The sequence below is a fragment of the Aotus nancymaae genome, unplaced genomic scaffold (assembly GCF_030222135.1).
Source record: "Aotus nancymaae isolate 86718 unplaced genomic scaffold, 86718_ANA_hifiasm-v0.15.2.pri h1tg000079l, whole genome shotgun sequence".
Taxonomy (NCBI): domain Eukaryota; kingdom Metazoa; phylum Chordata; class Mammalia; order Primates; family Aotidae; genus Aotus; species Aotus nancymaae.
This window is the reverse complement of record NW_026988494.1, coordinates 19597413-19617420: the sequence shown is the minus strand read 5'-3', so window position 1 is coordinate 19617420 and position 20008 is coordinate 19597413. Positions and strand designations below refer to the sequence as shown.

General features: G+C 37.5%; 1 protein-coding gene across 34 annotated transcripts in view; it reads right to left on the bottom strand.

Moving 5' to 3' along the window:
• The window catches only part of GFRA2 (GDNF family receptor alpha 2), a 410970-nt gene that overhangs the window by 220276 nt on the left and 170686 nt on the right, over positions 1 to 20008 (bottom strand). For 32 of the 34 annotated variants that reach the window (XM_064368864.1, XM_064368853.1, XM_064368852.1 and 29 more), the window contains one exon: positions 19208 to 19335. The gene's annotated coding sequence lies outside the window, so the exon portion shown is untranslated. Of the gene's footprint in view, positions 1 to 4882; positions 4910 to 19207; positions 19336 to 20008 lie in introns of those variants that run through there. The other 2 variants (XM_064368862.1, XM_064368885.1) reach the window with 2 other exon arrangements.

Sequence of the window (20008 nt, the reverse complement as noted above, 5' to 3'; positions counted from 1 at the left end):
GTGTGTGTGTGTATGTGTGTGTGTCCTTTCAGTAGAGATGGGGTTTTGCCATGTTGGCCAGGCTGGTCTTGAATTCCTGACCTCGAGTGATCTGGCTGCCTCGGCCTCCCTAAGTGCTGAGGTTACAGGCATGAGCTACTGCTCCTGGCCTTTTTTTTTTTCTTTTTAGCTTGTTTTTTCCTCTTAATTTTATTTGTGGCATCTTCAGATCTTTATAAGTCTTTAAATGTTTATGTAGTAAAGCTTATAATTTTTTTCTTTTACAGTTTCTTCCTTTACTTTTATGCTTAGGAATGCCTTTTCTACGTGAGAGCAGATAAGTATTCACTTATATTTTCTTCTAGGATTTTTATGTTATTTTTAATAAAAAATTTTAGTGTTTTTATCCATTTGTAGCTTATATTGGTTTATAGTGTGAAGAGTGTAATATAAAGTAACTGTATTTTCACAAACAGTTAACAAATTATCCTAACTTCATTTATGAAATAAATCCATCACCTTCTCACTAGTTAGAAATGCCACCTTTATTGGGTACTAAATTCCTGTGTATGCTAAATTCTACTTCTGGGCTTCCTAGCATGTACCAATGCTTTATTGATTTACTTATTTTAGTGTCAGTGTTATATAGGGCAAGGAACCTTCTAACTGTAGTGATGCTTTGCTTGGAGCATATTGTCATTATAAAGGTAGCGACAAGAGATTCCAATTTTCTGGACCATTTTCTTTGTCATTGCAAACTCATAATTGGACACTCTGGTTTTTGACATTGCTGTTATCAGCTTGGTGAGTCTGAGGCTGCCTCTGATTAAAGATCCTTTCTTGATGTGCTTGCAAAGTCACATTTCTGGATCTGCCAGGCTATAGGTCCTATGCCTCATCTGCAATAATGTATGCTGCTCATCTTTAGAGTACCATATTGGGGTCTCAAATGCGAACTTTCAAAACAATGTTAAGAGTAAAAAGTAGGCTAGATGTGAGACAACAGGGAGAAGTGGAGACTCTGGTATCCGGAGAATCCAAGCTGGTCATTCCAATGATTTAAAAGTGTTCAGGCTGAGCAAAGGATGGAGTTCAAGTGATTCTCCTGCCTCAGCCTCCTGAGTAGTTGGGATTACAGGTGCACACCACCATGCCTGGCTAATTTGTGTGTGTGTGTGTGTGTGTGTGTGTGTGTGTGTGTTTCCTTTCAGGAGAGATGGGGTTTTGCCATGTCGGATTTGGCACGAGGACTACATGTTTTTACTTCTGTCCTATATAGCAGATGTCTTGCAATGAATAATTTATTTGTAGGTTGTTTTATTTGATTGCTACAACAACCCTTTGAAGCAGATACTGCAATGTACCATTTTACAATACACATACTACGTCTTAAAGAGGCTGAGTAACTTGCATAAAGCCTGAGAGCCCACACATCATATTACAGATCCAGGACTCTGACCTGATCCCAGATTATTTTCTCTTTCTTCCATACCATGTTGTGGTGCCATCCACAAAGAGAGCAGGGATAACAGTGAAGCTTGTATGAGCTATTTCTATTATTGAATATGAAAATAGCATTATCTAAGTGACCTACAAAGTACCAATAAGGCAGACTCTGGCTGGATTCCAAACATCAGAGCATAAGACAGAGAGAAGTGACACCAGGCAGTGAGAGTTAGCTTGGCCAGAGAGGCTGTGGGCTGAACAACCCACTGCTTTCCATCCTCTTACTGTTGTAGTCATTTAGGAAACTCCCAGAGAGAGAGAGAGAGGCTGATGGAGATGAGGCAGACTTTTAAATTACCAGTTCATTTCAAAAGCTGGTGTATGCTCTCTCTCTCTTTCTATCCTCTCATCTCTCTTCTTTCCTCTTTTCCCCCTTTCCTGCATGTGTTACCATGGTACTCAAGCCCTCTAAGGGTGGACCACTTCTGAATGTCAGGATTCAAAGCAGGGGAAAGACCCATCTCTGTTTCTAACTTTGAGCCTCAGTAGCTCCAAGTCTTCCTGAATGATATGGTCAAGGTAGATGTGAAGACTCGTGAAAAGAAGGCTGCTATCTTCTAAGCCTGCTATCCCCTGACATAAGGGCTGGGGCAGGGGCTAACCACCAAGAGGGTTCTTTAACTCCATTTGAGAGGAGAGGGTTGGAGGCACTGGGAAATGAGACACTCCTTCTAGAGACCACCTACTTTGTCTCAATAGCTAGAAGGAGGGTCCTGATGAGCTTGAACCTGGAGAAAGGGCATCCCATTTTGCCTGGCACTAACTGCCAGTGTGTTTGAGCTGAAGACCTTCTGAGAGTTCTGGGCACAGTGTAACCAAAGGTTTCTTTCACAAGAAAAAGAAGGTTGACTTCAAGTGAGACAGTGGGATACATCAGGGTCTTGCTGGGCTCTGCAGTAGTTTTCTGACAATGAACAAGTCTTGTTCACTAAGCCTCTGGTTTCTGGCTTGCAAATGAAGTTTTAGACCAGCACATTATAGAGAAAGCAGAAAAGCTGTATCCATACGGAAGAGATGCCAACTATATGGGGATGAAGTACCTAAAGAGAATAGCAATGGAAAGCCTTAGACTGAGGAGTGGTGAGGCACCTCACCGGTACAAAACTGTGAGCAGTCCTAAGACAGGAACAGTTCTTTCTCTTTTTAACTGTGGTAGCATTCACATGACAGAAATTTTACCATCTTTACCATTTTAAGTATATAGTTCAGTAAAGTATATTCACATAACAATGTGAATATAAACAATGTTATATGAATATTCACATGACAATGTGAATATACTTAATCTCCCAGAACTCTTTTCACCATCTCAAATTGAAACGCTGTATTTGTTAAACACATATTTCCCATTCTCCTCTCTACCCAGACCCTGGCAGCAATCATTTTACTTTCTGTCTGGATGAATTTGACTCCTCTAGGTAGCTCATGTAAGTGGAATCATACAGCATTTGTCTTTTTATTTCACTTGGCACAGTGTCCCCAGTGTTCATCTGTGCTGTAGTATGTATCATAATTTCCTTTCCTTTTAAGGCTGAAAATTCCATTGTGTGTATACCCTGCACTTATCTACTCACTTGTCAGCGGACATTTGGGTTGCTTCCACCTTTGGCTTTTGTGAATAATGCTACTATGAACATAGGTGTGTAAATATCTCTTCAACACCTGCTTTCAATTCTTTTGGATGTATATCCAGAAATGGAAATGCTGAATCATAAATTCTATTTTTAATTTTTTAAGGAATTACCACACTTTTTCATAAGGGCTGCATCATTTTATAGTCCCAGCAACAGTGCACGAGGGTTCAAATTTCTCCATGTCCTTGTCCACACTTGTTTTCAGGTTTGTTTTTTGAAAGTAGCCATCCTAATGGGTTTGAGATGGTATCTCACTGTGGTTTTGATTTGCATTTCCCTAATGATTAGTGATGGTGAGTATCTTTTCATATGCTTGTTGACCATTTATGTATCTTCTTAAGGAAATGTCCATTTCAAGAACTGTGCCAATTTTTAAAATTGGATTTTTTTGTTGTTGTTGAGTTGTAGGAAAAGAACAGGTCTTCCATGTTTATATCTTCAGAACATAGAATAACAACTGCCATGAAAAAAATATTTGTTGAATGAATATGTCCTAGGTTGCTTTCATCCAGTGATCTTATTCTCAGATTTGATATAAGTAATGACCAATAGCTAGAGGTGGACATTCATACTGATGGGTAAAATATTATACTATATTTAAAATGAGATTGCTTAAAAGACAAAGAGGTGAATTTTGGATTCTACGACTTAGTTGGATGAATGTGCCATGGACCAATTCAATCTACTTGGCTTCTCCTGGTACTTAAGCTAGACCTTGTGTCCATCAATAATGGTGATGGGAAAGGAAAAAAAAGGGAGACAGCCATTTAATTATTCGTGCTTCTTAGAAACATACATATGTAATAAAGGCAGCATCTCTTCTTAGGAGGTTAAACAAAGCTTCTGCCCATTTCTCATGGTCACTGTCTTTTATTTATTTTGTGACATTTCCTTCCCCCCAAATTCCTCAGATCTTCTCAGTAGTGGCTTAGAAGAAGGATATGTAAAACAATTAGTCTGCACCTTCTATCTTGCCACTGGATGGCAGTACACCTACACCCCTGCATGCCCTTAAGGAGAAATCTTTCTGTGAGCACAGTCTTGACTTGCCCAATTGGAGGAGACTGGAGATTTTAGCAGAAAGACTTTTTTTTCTTTCTATTTCTCCCTGAGGTTCTGTAGTAGAATGTTAACATCTTACTTCTTCATGTTTATCCCATGACCCAAAAGAACCCTGGCTTCAGTGTCATCTCTTCTGATACTTCTTCCCTTCCCTCAAGTCTGATTTAGTTGTCACTCTCATCTTCTTGTAGTGCCTGTGCTAAATAACTACTTAATGACGCTGCCATGTAACCAGTGATTTGTTGGTTTGTATATCATCTTTGGAGAAATATCTATTTCAAGTCCTTTGCCCATTTTTATTTATTTATATTTTTAAAAAATATTTGTATATTTAGGGGGTACAAGTACAGATTTATTACATGCAATATTGTACCATAAACTCCAAGCTTTTAGTCACCCATCACTCAAATAATGAAATTGTACTCAATAGTGTAATTTTTTAACCCTCACTCCCCTCCCACCCTCCTTGAAAAGTAGACACTGAAGACTACAAAAGACTCCATTACTCTGTATGTCCATATGTAATTGGGTTGTTTGTTTTTTTTTTTGTTGTTGTTGTTGAGTTGTAGGAAGAGAATAGTTTTTTTTATGCTCATATCTTTAGAACTTAGAGTAACAACTACCATTAAAAATATACATGTGTCTGTATTTTACTGAGAGGAAGAAGAGGGACTCATTTAACTTGCATCTCTGGCACTTACCATGGTGCCTGTATATAGTGGGTGGTCAACCAAGACTTGTTATTTGAGAGAAATTCTGGAAGAGTGGCATCAGAAAGATGGCAGAATAGAAGATCCCTTGGTATCACTCCCTTCACAAAAATACATCTAGAAAATATTTGAAGACAAGAATATCTTTATAAGTTTACCAGAACTTGGGGGAAAAGTGGAGAAACCCACTGGGCCCACAGAATAAAGAGAAGCCACAACTGGTAAGAGAGACAGTCATTTCAAACTGTTGTGCACTCTCTCCCCAAAGCCAGCATAATGCCACGCATAGAGAATTTCCCTAAACCAACAGTTTCTGAGGTGAGAGGAGGGAATTGCAGGTGTACATTTAATCTCCCTAAAAATCTGAGAATCTTTGCAGAAAGCCCACTCCAGTCCCATCCCACAAGAACCGTTGATAGTGCCAGAAGGGCTAACCCATATGGAGTGAATTGGGGAAAAATAGCAGAGCACTAATTACAGAAACTGGGATGCAGATCTTGGTGGCTATTTGGAATTCCAGTCAGTGGGACGACCATGTAGAAGAGACTGGCCAGCATCAAACTGCTACAGGGAGAATAGTCCATGGGAAAACTCAAATCCCTGGCTGGATTTTTCACAAAGCTCAGGTACTTATGTGGAGCCTTCCCTTGGCTCAGAAAGAACTAAAAGGTCAGGTTTGGGATCTGATGCCTGATCAAGTCTTCTCCAGATGAGCAACAATGGCAGGGCAGTAGTATAGTCCAGGGAAACATTTAACATCCAGTGCTCACTGCAAGTTTTACCCAGACCAGGAAACAACAGCAGGGCAATGAATTAGTTCCAGTGCAGTATTTTAGTTGTGGTGCTGACTGCAGTCCTTCCTGTAACAGGCAGAAACTACAGGCCAGTGTTTAAGTTATGATGCAAAGTAGCATAGGTAAAACACCAACCAAAAACACCTGCACCAACTGGAAGAAGTGGCTCTCTTCTCAAATGCACAAGCATCAGTGTAAAGACAAAAGGATGGTGAAAACTCGCAAATACAGCAAACCAAAGGAAACCAACAAAGTTTTAACAACAGACTCAGAAGAACTGAAGATCTATGAAATATCAAACAGAGAATTTAGAATAATTCTTTTTAAGGAGTTCAGGAAATCACAAGAAAATATGGATAGAAACTAAATACAATTTACAGAACAATCCAGGAAACAAATTTTTTTTCAAAGAAGTAGAAAGTTAAAAAGTACAAACAGAAATCCTAGAAATAAAAAATAAAATAACTGAAGTATAAAATTCATTAACAAGGTTTAATAATAGCCTCAGTCAAATACAGGAAAGAATTACCAAGTTTGAAGACAGAACTTATACTGAAATTACTCAAGTAGAGAAGCAAAAAAAAAAAATGAGTGAAAAAGAGTAATGAAGGGCTATGAGAATTATGGGACATTATCAAGCAAACTAACCTTCACATAACAGAAAGTCCTGAAGAAGACAAGAGAGAAAGAGACCTACAAAGCCTATTTGAGAAAAATAAATTTATTAGTAAAGCTTCAGGATACAAAATCACCATATACAAACCAGTAGCATTTATAAATTACAACAGTGAACAGTCTGAAAAAGAAATCAAGAAAGCAACCCTATTTACAATAACTAAAAAAATCTAGAAATAAATTTCACCAAATAAGTGAAAGATATCTACAATAAAAATTATAAAACACTGGTGAAAGAAATTGAGGAGTATAAAAAAATGGAAAATCCATTCTCATGGATTGAAAGAATAAATATTGTTAAAATTTCCATACTTCTGAAAATAATCTACAGATTCAATCCAAACCTTATGAAAATACCAGTGACATTCTTCATAGAAATAGAAAAAAAAAATCCTAAAATGTGTATGGAAGCACAAAAGACCCCAAATAGCCAAAGCAATCCTGAGCAAAAAGAATAAAGCTGGAGACGTCACACTACCAGACTACAAAACTCTAGTAGTAAACAAAACAGCATGACACTGGCATATAAACAGAAATATAGATCGATGAAACAGAATAGATAATCTAGCAATGAATCTACACATGTACAGACAACTCATTTTCAACAAAGGTGCCAAAAACATACATTTGGGAAAGGACAGTCCCTTCCATAAATGGTGCTGGGAAAACTGGATATCCATATGCAGAAGAATGAAATTAGGCCCCTATTTCTCAACATATACACAAATCAAATAAAAATGGATTAAAGATTTAAATGTAAGATCTGAAACTCTAAAACTACTGTAAGAAAACATTGGAGAAATGCTTCAGTACATTGACCTGGGCAAGGATATTTTGGGTAAGACCTCAAAAGCACAAGCAACAAAAATAAAAATAAATAAATGAGATTACAGTAAACTAAACTTCTGCACAGCAAACGAAACAATCAACAGACAGAAAAGACAACCTACAGAATGTGAGAAAATATTTGCCAACTATATATCTGCAAAGGGATTAATAACCAGAATATATAAGAAACTCAATAAAATAGCAACACAACCACACACAAATAATACCCAAATAATCCAATTGAAATGGGCAAATGATTTGAATAGAAATTTCTCAGAAAAAAACACACATATGGCTAACAAGTATATGAAAAAATGCTCAACATCACTAGTATGAAGGGCAAATTAAAACCACATTGTGCAAATTAAAACCACATTGAGATATTATCTATCCCACTTAAAATGGTTATTATCAAGAAGACAAAAAACAAATGCTAGTGAAGATGTGGAAGAAGGAGAACACTAAAACACTATTGGTGAGAATGTAAATTAGTACAGCCACTAAAAAAAACAGTTTGGAGGGTTCTCAAAAACCTAAACATAGATCTATCATATAATCCAATAATCCCACCACTGGGCATGTATCCAAAAGAAAGGAAATTAGAATACTGAAGAGTTATCTGCACTTCTATGTTTATTGCAGCACTATTCACATTAGATAAGATGGGGAAGCAAACAAATAAATGAATAAACAGCACTATCCACATTAGATGAGATAGGAAGCAAGAAATAAATGGATAAACAAAATATGGTGTATCTACATAGTGGAATATTATTCAGCCATAAAAACAAAGAAACTTCCGTAATTTCAGCAACACTGGTAGTCATTATATTAAATGCAATAAGCCAGGCACAGAAAGGCAGATATTGCATGTTCTCACTTATAAGTAGAAGTTAAAAAAGTTGATCTCATGAAGGCAAAGAGTAGAATGACGGCTACCAGAGGCTGGGAAGGGTAGTGGGGAGAAAGGAATAAAGAGTGTCTGGCTAATGGGTACAAAAACACAGTTAGAAGGAATAAATTAAAGTGTTTGATAGTACAACAGGGTAATGATAGTTAACAATAACTTATTGTATATTTCAAAATAGCTAGAAAAGAAGATTTGGAGTGTCATCAGCACAAAGAAATGATAAGGGTTTTGGGTGATGAATATCCTAATTCCTCTTATTTGATTATTATATATTGTATGCATATAACAAAATATCACATGTACCCCATAAATATGTATAATTATTAATGTATCAGTTAAAAAAGCTAAAAAGAAACAAATGACTTATTGGTTGAACCCATCCAGTAGAATAAACATAGACTGATAAATGACCACTCACTCATTCACCAGTATGTCTAGATAGCAAACACTCCTAAAACTGAACCTAAAAGTAATTTACATATTTCTGAATATACATTTAATACATACAATTTGACTGATGGTAAATTATATTCCTTAGAAATTAATATATCTTTAATTACAACTAATACAGAATATTTCTCAAATGTCTATTTTGATTCTGCCATTTGTGGCTTTTTTTGAACCGTGTCTTTCTGACCTTTGCCATTTTTGTCTGTTGTACACTCATGTTCTGAAAGCTCTGGGATTTCTGAGTGTGAACCTTAACTAATCCCTGCCACTTGGTTCCTGCATTCAATCAGTCACCTTGTTTGTTCATTTTGTTTCCTAAATATCCCTCAAATCTGTCTACAGTGCTTCATCCTTGTGGCCCCGGTCCGGCTCAGCCACCATCATCCTTTCTAGGCATCAGCTCCTCAGAGGTCTGTCTGCCTCTCATCTTGGCTTTTTCCAATTTATTTTCCACATTGCAGCTAGAGTGTTCATTTCAGAGTACAGGTCACATGCCTACTGAAAACCCTTTTAGGGCTTCCTGTCACCCTCGAAGTAAATTCAAGCTTCCTAACCAAGCACCTGGAGACCCTGCTAACTCCTCTAGCTTCCTCCTTCTCCGCACTCCACCTTAAACTTTCTCTACTGCGATGATGAGCATTTGTGTGGTATAAGAATCACCTCCGTGCTGTTTCATCTCCCAGTATTCACATAGGCTGTCATCTCTACCTCAATTACTCTGTTAAAAATCAGTAACAGAAGGAATGTTGCAAACTCTACAAATTCCTGGAAATTAAACAATGTATTCCTGAACAACAAATGGTCAATAAAGAAATTAAAAAGTAAACTAAAAAATTATTCGAGACAAGTGAAAATAGAAAACAACATACCAAATTCTGTGGGATACAGCAAAAGCAACTCTATGATGGAAGATTATAGCAATAAATGCCTGTGTTCAAAAAACAAGCTTTAAATAAACAACCTGAAAATGCACCTCAAGAAACTAAAAAAGCAAGAATAAACCAAACACAAAATTAGTAGAAGAAAAGAAATAATAAAGATCAGAAATAAATGAAATTGATACTTAAAAAAAATACAAAATATCAATGAAACAAAAAGTTGTTTATCTGAAAACTTAAAATTAACATACCTTCTGCTAGACCAAGAAAAAAAGCCAAAAGAATCAAATGAGTAAAATCAGAGACAAGAAGGAGACAATTACTCTTCTGTCCCCTTGTCTAGCTGACATTTCATCCTTTATTCTTCATTTAAAACTATCACCCCTAGAAGACTTTTATGCACCCTGGAAACGAGAATGAGTGGATTTCCCAGCTCCATGACTCACTGTGCCCACTCCGTTTTATTTTATCCCTAGTGTCTAGCACAGTTCCCATCTCATGGTAGATGCCAGATTGACATTTATCAAATGCATACAAGTGCTTTTAGTTAACATGTATTGAGTACTCACTAATGCCAGATATGTGCTAAAGCAGTTTATAGATTTTATCCCATGTAATCCTCACAACAACTCTCTTAGATGGTTATGCTCATTTTGTAGGTGAGGAAACTGAGGCTTTGGGAGATTGCACACAGAAAAGCAGCAGAGTTGCTGACATCTGTCCCCGTGAAGAGTTGGCTGTACAGAATATTGTTTTCCATGTCTGAGGGATCTGTGAAGGTCCTTCATAAGTAAAGGTCATTGAATCTTTATAAGTTCTATTTGTTGGAAATATTTTCCCCAAGCTGTGATGCCTGCTAATAATTTTGTATTTGATTTGATTATCTTGAAGTTTAAAATCTTTTAGTTATTAAAATAGTAAAACTATGGCCCCTGCCACTCTTTTCCACATGGCTTTTCTACGGATTATGCTTTGAGGAGTTCTATCTTTTCTAAGTTGAATTGTTCATTTACATTGTTACTTAATTTTTTGTAGTCTAATTGCTTTAGATTGAACTCTTTAAACCCTTGAAAATTTGTTTTGTCTGTGTAGAGTATGTGATAAGGAACTATTTTCCCTCCAAATGGTAAATTTTTCTGAAACCATTTATTGGAAAATTTAGTGCTTCCTAGTAGGTTATGATACTTCTGTTATTATTTTTCATATTATTTTATACTTACAGCCTTTGGAGAGAGTTTTGCTAGTTGATATGTCAGTTCTTGAACTAGTACCATAGTGTAGTTAATAACTTCTTTTTTATTTGGTGGGATAATTTCTGCCTCTGGTGTGACATTTCCCTCAACGATTTCCCTACCCTGGTTGATCCCACTTACTGTTTTCTTGGATGATTTTTTATTTCATCCTTGAAACATTTACTGGGATAATTCTTTAAAACTAAATATAACACATGTTTATTATATAAAATCAGGGAGTATAAAAAATTAAAATAAATGGAATCCAGAAATATTAACAGTAACATTTTATTTCCTCATGATTTTATTCTAGAGGAACACGGGTAACAGGGTTGGGCTCATATTGAATACAACTTATATCTTGCTTCTGCCTCCCTCCCCAAGTTACCTTGTAAGCATTTTCACATCTGATTAAAGTTTGGAATCACAAGTTTTAATATTGCATGATATTTACTTAAATAAAATTCTGAAAATCCATTTAGTGATGCCGCTATTGGTGGATATTTAGGTTATTACCATTTTTTTCTCCTTCAAACAGTGTTGTAATGAAAATCTGTGTAAATAGATTTTTGTTCACATTTGATCATTCCCTTAGGGTATATTTCTAAATCTGGGTCAACAGGTATGAGCAATTTTAAGGCTCCAAATTGCTTTTTAAAAAGATTGCACCAATTTAAACTCTCACCAGCAGTGTATGAAGATGTCTGTTTTTACCGCCAAAACTAGGGTATTATTATTTCATTGAGATTTTCATTGGGGTTACGTTAAATCTATAAATCAACTTAGAAAAATTGCTTTCTTTACCATATTGATTCTTTTCTTTCAGGATGATAGTGTGTCTCTATTTAATTAAATTTTTATTTTATACCTCTCAGTGAAGTTTTGTTGTTTTACTTATATAAATCCTGCTTATTTATTATCAAGATTAATTCTGAGTATATAATGGCGTTTTACTCCTTTTGTTTTCAGCTATTGTGAGTGCCATTCAAAAGAATTTATATCTTTTACTTTGCCCAAAGTATGTCCTATAATCATCCAGCCTTCCAAATGCTCCGTAAAAAACGAACGGGCTCTGTGTTCAAACTGGTTTGGGAAAGACTATGATCTTCACATAGAAACCGTAATACACATAAAAACTTGAGAATTCCTATTGAGAACAAACCTGTTTAATATTATTTATTATTACACCTAGCACCTACCAAACTTATTTGATCATAGACTATTTACTTCTTATGTAAAAAATAAAATTTTAACGTAAAATCTATTATTGTGCAGTAGAGCTGACACAGTTGCCCTGAGGCTAATGTTATGGACTGACAAACGGCATCGGTCTCCATTTCTCCCTGCAATTACACCGTTCGCTGTGTAACTTGGAGGGTTCTTGTGCTCTGACTTTGAGCTTGGCCATGTCGCTTGGCCAACGGGATGGTAGCAAACATAAAGCACACAGTGGCTTTAAAGTGGTCTTGCTCACCATTGCACTCTTCTATGTCCATGAGAAAGACATGCCTGTGGCACCCTGTTAGAAGATGAGAGATACTTGGAGTGGAGTGGAGTTATGCTAGTTAACCCAGTTGAAACTCAGTGACATCATCCCCAAACCCATCAACCTTCTTCACAGGTATGAGGTCAGTCAAGACTAGAAGAACCACTTAGCTGGCCTTCAGACTCATAAGTTAAACTAATTATGGTTGATTTAAGCCACTGAGCTTTGGGGTGACTTGTTACATGGCATTTTTGTGGTAGTAGATAACTTATAGGCTCACTGTGAGCAGATATAATGTAGGTAGGTTGTTTAAACGTGATAGTTTTTATTATATTAGGAAATTCTTTCATTGTTTTTTTTCCAAATGGTTTTCTGCAAAAACAAACAAACAAACAAAAAAAAAAACCGGTTACTGAATAATTTTGGGGCCATGATTGAGATTATTTTAAGTTTTTCTAATTAATGTGGTATTTTGTATTAATAGACTTCCTAATTATAACATGTTCTGTCCTTCCTAGGATGAGTCATTCTTGGTAACAGTTGATCAATCTTCTCATGTACAATTGCATTCCATATGCTATTATTTTCCTTAGAGATTTAGCATCTATATTCATAGTGGAATTAGTTTATCATTTCCTATTTTGGTTCATCTTTTTCATTTTTGGTACAAGATGTATGCCAACTTTATAAAATGACTGTTAGCTTTTCATGTTTACCGATGCTCTGGATCAATGTTTATAATTTGGAAATTATCTAATCCTTAAAAGACTAATAGAATTCACTGCTAAAGCCATCTGGTTATAGAAACTTTTGATAGTTTATTACCTGCTTAATAGTTTTAATTTTTACCTCTGATGATTGGTCTTAAGGTCTTCTACTTCTTTTTAATTAAATTTTTAGAAATTTAGATTACTTTTGTGATGGCCAATTATATACATCCTGTACTTTCTGTATTTTTGAAAGCTCTCTTTCAATCATTTTGAAATCATATCTGATATAATAAATAAATATCAGACCATTTATTTCAGTAACTGCAATTTAATATCAGACCTAACATAAGTTTGTGTCTTAATACGACCGACTATTTCTCCATATAACAGTATGGCTATACTTGTGGCCATCACATGTTTCTAACTTTTTGGTAGCCGTGTAGTGGGAGTCCTGTCTCACAGTAGTTTGATGTACTTCTTATGGTTGGGGAAGACAGGCTGAAAGAAATATTATGGATTCATAAATGTTGGAATTTTGAATACTTTTACATGATTTCTGACCATAATGTAAAAGAATACTAGAAAGGGAAACTCTTCTAAAAATCCTAGAACCAGGTTGTCATATTTATTGGCCTATGTTATGGTTAACATGGGATTTGAGGTTGAATACACAGTATTTGGGAGCATCTTTTGCTGTCCTGGGCTATTTCCCCAATGGCTTCAAGATAACAAAGGATGGAAAGGCACTTACCAGCCACAAAGTAGGATCTAGCTCTTTGCTCTGCAGGCTCTGCTGAGCTCTGCTAATTATTCAGTTCTCAGATTTCAGGCACTTTGTTATGCTAGCAGCCATGGTAAATATTTATACAGTGCTTATCATGTGCCAGGCACTACTCTAAGCACTATTATTATATCATATCATTTTACTAATTAGGAAAGGAAGCCACCAAAAGGTTACATAATTTGTCTGGGCTCACCAGTTTGTGAGTGCAGATGTTAAGATTCAAATCCAGGCAACTGGACTCCATGCTCTGTGCTGTTAGACACTCTGCATGCTGCCTCTCAATCTTTTTCAGTTTTCTTTTTCTTTTTTTGACATGGAGTTTTGTTCTTGTTGCTCAGGCTGGATTGCAACGGCACGATCTTGGCTCACCACAACTTCCGCCTCCCAGGTTCAAGAGATTCTCCTGCCTCAGCCTCCCGAGTAGCTGGGATTACAGGCATGGGCCATTACACCTGGCTAATTTTGCATTTTTAGTAGAGATGGGGTTTCTCCATGTTGGTCAGGCTGGTCTTGAACTCCTGACCTCAGGTGATCTGCCCACCTTGGCTTCCCAAAGTGCTGGGAATACAGGTGTGAGCCACCGCGCCTAGCCCATTTTGCATTTTTAAAAATCAGTTTGCCAGAGTGCCTGGCTCAGTATTGAGCTTTTAGTAGATGTTGGATACTATAGACCTCTTTAAAGATGAGGATAGAAGAAGTGAAGAAAGAGACAAAACAGTTGAAGAGGAAAGAGTAACGTGGTGTCATGGGGAGAACTTGTGGATTCTGAGTTGAGACTTTGAAACGGGCCAGGCGCAGCAGCTCATGTCTATAATCCCAGCACTTTGTGAGGCTGAGGCGGGTGGATCACAAGGTCAAGAGATTGAGACCATCCTGGTCAACATGGTGAAACCCTGTCTCCACTAAAAATACAAAAATTAGCTGGGCATGGTGGCACATGCCTGTAGTCCCAGTTACTCGGGAGGCTGAGGCAGGAGAATTGCTTGAACTCAGGAGGCGGAGGTTGCGGTGAGCCGAGATCGCACCATTGCACTCCAGCCTGAGTAACAAGAGCAAAACTCCATCTCAAAAAAAAAAAAAAAAATAGAAACAATAAAATATCTTTCTCATAGGGTTACTGTGATGGAAATTCCTAAGCAAAGGGCCTGACATACGATTAACACTCCCTGATACTAATACTAGTGGATCCTAATAAATGATGGTGATGATGAATGATGACCATAAAACCAAGCTCTGCCAGCAATTGGCTCTATAATCTTGCTCATGTCACTTTGTTTCCTGGCCCTCAGTTTCCTCATTTGTTAGCCAGAGGACTACCTCATGGCTCTATGACTGTATTAGTCCATTCTTGCATTGTTAGAAAGAGATGATGAAGATGGCTGATCACTAGCAGCTCGGGCTCCTAGCTCCCAGTGAAAGCGCAGAGAACGAGAGGACGCCACACTTTCAGACGAATATTTGTTGCTCACGGACCAGGAGATTCCCAGCAGAGGAGCCCCACGGGTCGCCAGGGCGACTCTTGTGGCCGGCACAGCGGTTTTGCTGGTGCCTTAGCGAGCCAGTTCTTGGTGCGGAGTCCGGAGATTCCCGGACAGAAAAGCACCATCAATCTTAACACCGCTGTTTTGGCGGGCGCAGTGGACTGCTCAGATTTCGGCGCTGGGAATCAACAAGTTGGACGTCTGCTCAGAGACCTAGCTAGAAAGTCGGTAATTACAAAGACAACAGATGGATAAATATATAATGAAGGGAAGAAATCAGCGTAAAAAGGCAGAGAATACTCAAAATCAGAATGCCTCTCCCTCTACAGGGGATCGCAATTCCTCATCAGTAATGGAACAAGGCTTAATAGATTACGAGTGTGTTCCAATAACAGAAGCAGGCTTCAAAACGTGGGTGATAAGAAACTTCTGTGCATTAAAAGAACTTGTTCTAACCCAATGTAAAGAAACTAAGAACCTTGAAAAAAGGTTTGATGAAATGTTAACGAGAATGGACAATTTAGAGAGGAATATAAGTGAATTGATGGAGCTGAAAAACACAACACGAGAACTTCGCGAAGTATGCACAAGTTTAAACAGTCGAATTGATCAAGTAGAAGAAAGGACATCAGAAGTCGAGAACCACCTCAGTGAAATGAAACGAGAAGACAAGATTGGAGAAAAAAGGATGAAAAGGAATGAGCAAAGTCTCCAGGAAATATGGGACTATGTGAAAAGACCTAATTTACGTTTGATAGGTGTACCTGAATGTGATGAAGAGAATGAATCCAAGTTGGAAAATACTCTTCAGGATATCATTCAGGAAAACTTTCCCAACCTGGCAAGACAGGGTAATATTCAACTCCAGGTAATACAGAGAACACCACAAAGATATTCTTCAAGAAGAACAACCCCAAGGCACATAATTGCCAGATTTATTAGGGTTGAAATGAAGGAGAAAATACTAAGGGCAGCCAGAGAGAAAGGTCAGGTTACCCATAAAGGGAAACCTATCAGACTTACAGCAGATCTCTCAGCAGAAACCCTACAAGCCAGAAAAGAGTGGGGACCAATATTTAACATCCTTAAAGAAAAGAACTTTCAACCCAGAATTTCCTATCCAGCCAAACTAAGCTTTATAATCGAAGGAAAAATTAAATCCTTTGCAAACAAACAAGTACTTAGAGAGTTCACCACCACCAGGCCTGCTTTACAAGAGCTTCTGAAAGAAGCACTATACATATAAAGGAACAACCAATATCAGCCTTTCCAAAAATATATCAAAAAGAAAAGAACATTAACACAATGAAAAATTTACACTAACTAATGGGCAAAACAGCCAGCTAGCATCAAATGCCAGTATTAAAGTTATATATATTCTAATCGGATAAAAAGCCAAAACCCATTGGTATGCTGCATCCAGACCCATCTCACATGCAACGATACACAAAGACTCAAAACAAAGAGAAGGAGGAAGATTATCAACCAATCAGAGAGTAAAAATAAACAAATAAAAAGGAGATGCAATTCTCGCCTCTGATAAAGTAGACTTTAAAGCAACAAAGAGCAACAGAGGCAAAGAAGGACATTACATAATGGCAAAAGGATCAATGTAACAAGAAGAGCTAATGATTTTATAGATCAACGAGACAGAAAATTAACAAGGACATCCAGGACTTGAATTCAGACCCGGAACAAGTAAACTTAATAAACATTTATAGAACTCTCCACTTCAAATACATAAAACATACATTACCACCTCACACCTATTCCATAAGTGACTACATAATTGGAAGTAAATCACTCCTCAGTAATTGCATAGCATTTCATCGGTTTAAATGAAATATTGGTTGGCTGCTCGTTTGTTATTTTCTTCCCTTATTCCTTCCTGTTTACATCAAGTATAATTATTGGTATAAAAGAGGTTTTCAATACCCATTACTAAACTGCATTCTATCCTGGGCAAGAAAGCAATACTCCCATTCTCTCTCTCTCTTTCTCTTCCTTTTTCCTCCTCTTCTTTATTCTTTTTCTTTCTTTCTTTCAAAAAAAAAAAAGAAAATAAGTTGGAGAAGCTTCTTCTGCAATTCTTAAATAAAACATATAGTTTTAACTAAAAAAAAAAAAAAAAAGAAAGATGATTGACACGGGGTAATTTATAAAGAAAAGAGGTTTAATTGGCTCATGGTTCTGCAGGCTGTACAGGAAGCATAGAGGCTTCTGCTTGGCTTCTGGGGAGGCCTCAGGAAACTTACAGTCATGGCAGAATGTGAGAGGAAGCAGGCATATCTTGCATGGCTGGAGTAGGAGGAAGAGTGAGGGGAGGTGCTACATGCTTTTAAACAACCAGATTTCTAGAGACAAGCACTAAGGGGATGGTGCTAAACCATTCATGAAGGATCCACCCCTATGATCCAATCACCTCACACTAAACCCACCTCCAACATTAAGGATTGTAACTGATCATGAGATTTGGGTGGGAACACATATCCAAACCGTATCAATGACCATGTGATCTGTGACCCACAGAGGAGACTGAGCAGGAGAGAGAGTGAGAGAATACAAGGTAATGGCTACTGCTGAGTGGAGTATCTGTTTAGAGGGTCTGGGGGACTCCCCCTGCATCTGGGCAAAAAAGTATGTGTTTATCTAGCTCATGTCACTCACCTCAAGGCATCTTGTGGATGGAGAAGTGAGCTAGGGGTGAGGGTGGTGTCCATAGTGACTTCCTACATAACAATACCTTCATGGCCCATCAAGAATAGGGTTGATTTGCAGAAAGTTGAAACTGGACCCCTTCCTGACACCTTACACTAAAATTAACTACAGATGGATTAAAGATTTAAACATAAGACCAAACACCATAAAAACCCTAGAAGAAAACCTAGGCAATACCAGTCAGGACATAGGCATAGGCAAGGACTTCATGACTAAAACACCAAAAGCTATGGCAACAAAAGCCAAAATAGACAAATAGAATCTAATTAAACTTAAGAGTTTCTGCAAAGCAAAAGAAACAATCATTAGAGTGAACTGGCAACCAACAGAATGGGAAACAATTTTTGCAACCTACCCATCTGACAAAGGGCTCATATCCAGAATTGACAAAGAACTAAAGCAGATTTACAAGAAATAAACAAATAAACCCATTCAAAAGTGGGCAAAGGATATGAACAGACACTTTTCAAAAGAAGACATTTATGAGGCCAACAAACATATGAAAAAATGCTCGGCATCACTGGTCATTAGAGAAATGCAAATCAAAATCACATTGAGATATCATCTCATGTCAGTTAGAATGGCGATCATTAAAAAATCTGGAGACAACAGATGCTGGAGAGGATGTGGAGAAATAGGAACACTTTTACATTGTTGGTGGGAGTGTAAATTAGTTCCACCATTATGGAGCAGTGTGGCGATTCCTCAAGGATCTAGAAATAGAAATTCCATTTGACCCAGCAATCCCATTACTGGGTATATACCCAAAGGATTATAAATCATTCTATTATAAAGACACATTCACAGGTAAGTTCATTGCTGCACTGTTTACAATAGCAAAGACTTGGAACCAACCCAAACGCCCATCAGTGATAGAATGGATAAAGAAAATGTGGCACATATACACCATGGAATACTACACAGCCATAAAAAAGGATCCGTTCATGACCTTTGTAGGAATATGGGTGAATCTGGAAACCATCATTCTCAGCAAACCGACACAAGAACAGAAAACCGAACACCACATGTTCTCACTCATAGGCGGGTGTTATGAGAAAGCATAGGCACAGGGAGGGGAACATCACACACTGGGGTCTGTTGGGGGTTGGGGGTTAGGGGAGGGACAGCGGGGGATGGGGAGATAAAAAGAAACTTAAATCTTTACCTATAACAATGGAAAGTCGATAAATAATATATAAATTAAAAAAAAAAAGTAGGGTTGATGGTCCATCAACTGAGCAAATAATTACTAGGATGCCCAGTAAAATTTGAATTTCAGACAGGTCATGAATAACTGTTTTAAGTATGTCCCAAACAGTGGATGGGCCGTACTTATACTAAACAATTATTTGTTATTTAGACTCAGTTACCTGGGCTTCTCTGCCTGGTCTAATATCCAGATCTCCCAGATGGGGAGGCTGCATGCACTGGACCAACTCGTCCCCTTGAGTCAAAGACCTGGGTTCTAGAATCTCTATCTTCCCTGCTCCTTCTTCTTCTGGAAAAAAGAACAGAATAACTACATGAGGAAATTTGTTTGCCATAAATTGCCAAGAGAAGAGCCTCTCCAGATTCAATAAGGCAATTATGTCCTGAGTAAAGAACACTTGATTATTCCAAACAAATGTACCAGACCGTGCTTTAACAGAAATCTGTATCTATAACTTGTTGTAGTTAAGTCAGAAGTAAATATGTTCTTAATAACCAACTGGTACTTATTTAATGTACAATAACTTGCCTGCTAAGCTTAAACGAAATGCACAGTTAATTAAAACTACTTCTGTACTAAGTCCTCTAGGGAAAATATTTTACACACATTCTGACTTGGGATTTTTTTTTTAACCTTCATTTCTCAACTGAGCCCCTGTTGGTAGCTTTTAATTTGATCTACTTAGAGGTCTGCAGATATTTTTTGCTGGGCAATTCTCATCCTGCTCAGGGATATAGAAACTCCACTTTTTACCCAGAGTTCAGGAATCTTTAGGGAGACCTCAAGGTGAGGCTGCACAGGTTAGTGTCCCACACCTTGCTTCCACTTGGAGGTGGCAGTGGCATCTGAATATACCTACTCACTTGAGGTTAAACTGGGCCCTTCACTTTGCCTCTTTAAACCTGAGTTTTCCAGTCTATGAAACAAATATAACCTATCAGGTGTTTGTCTGACAGGTCAG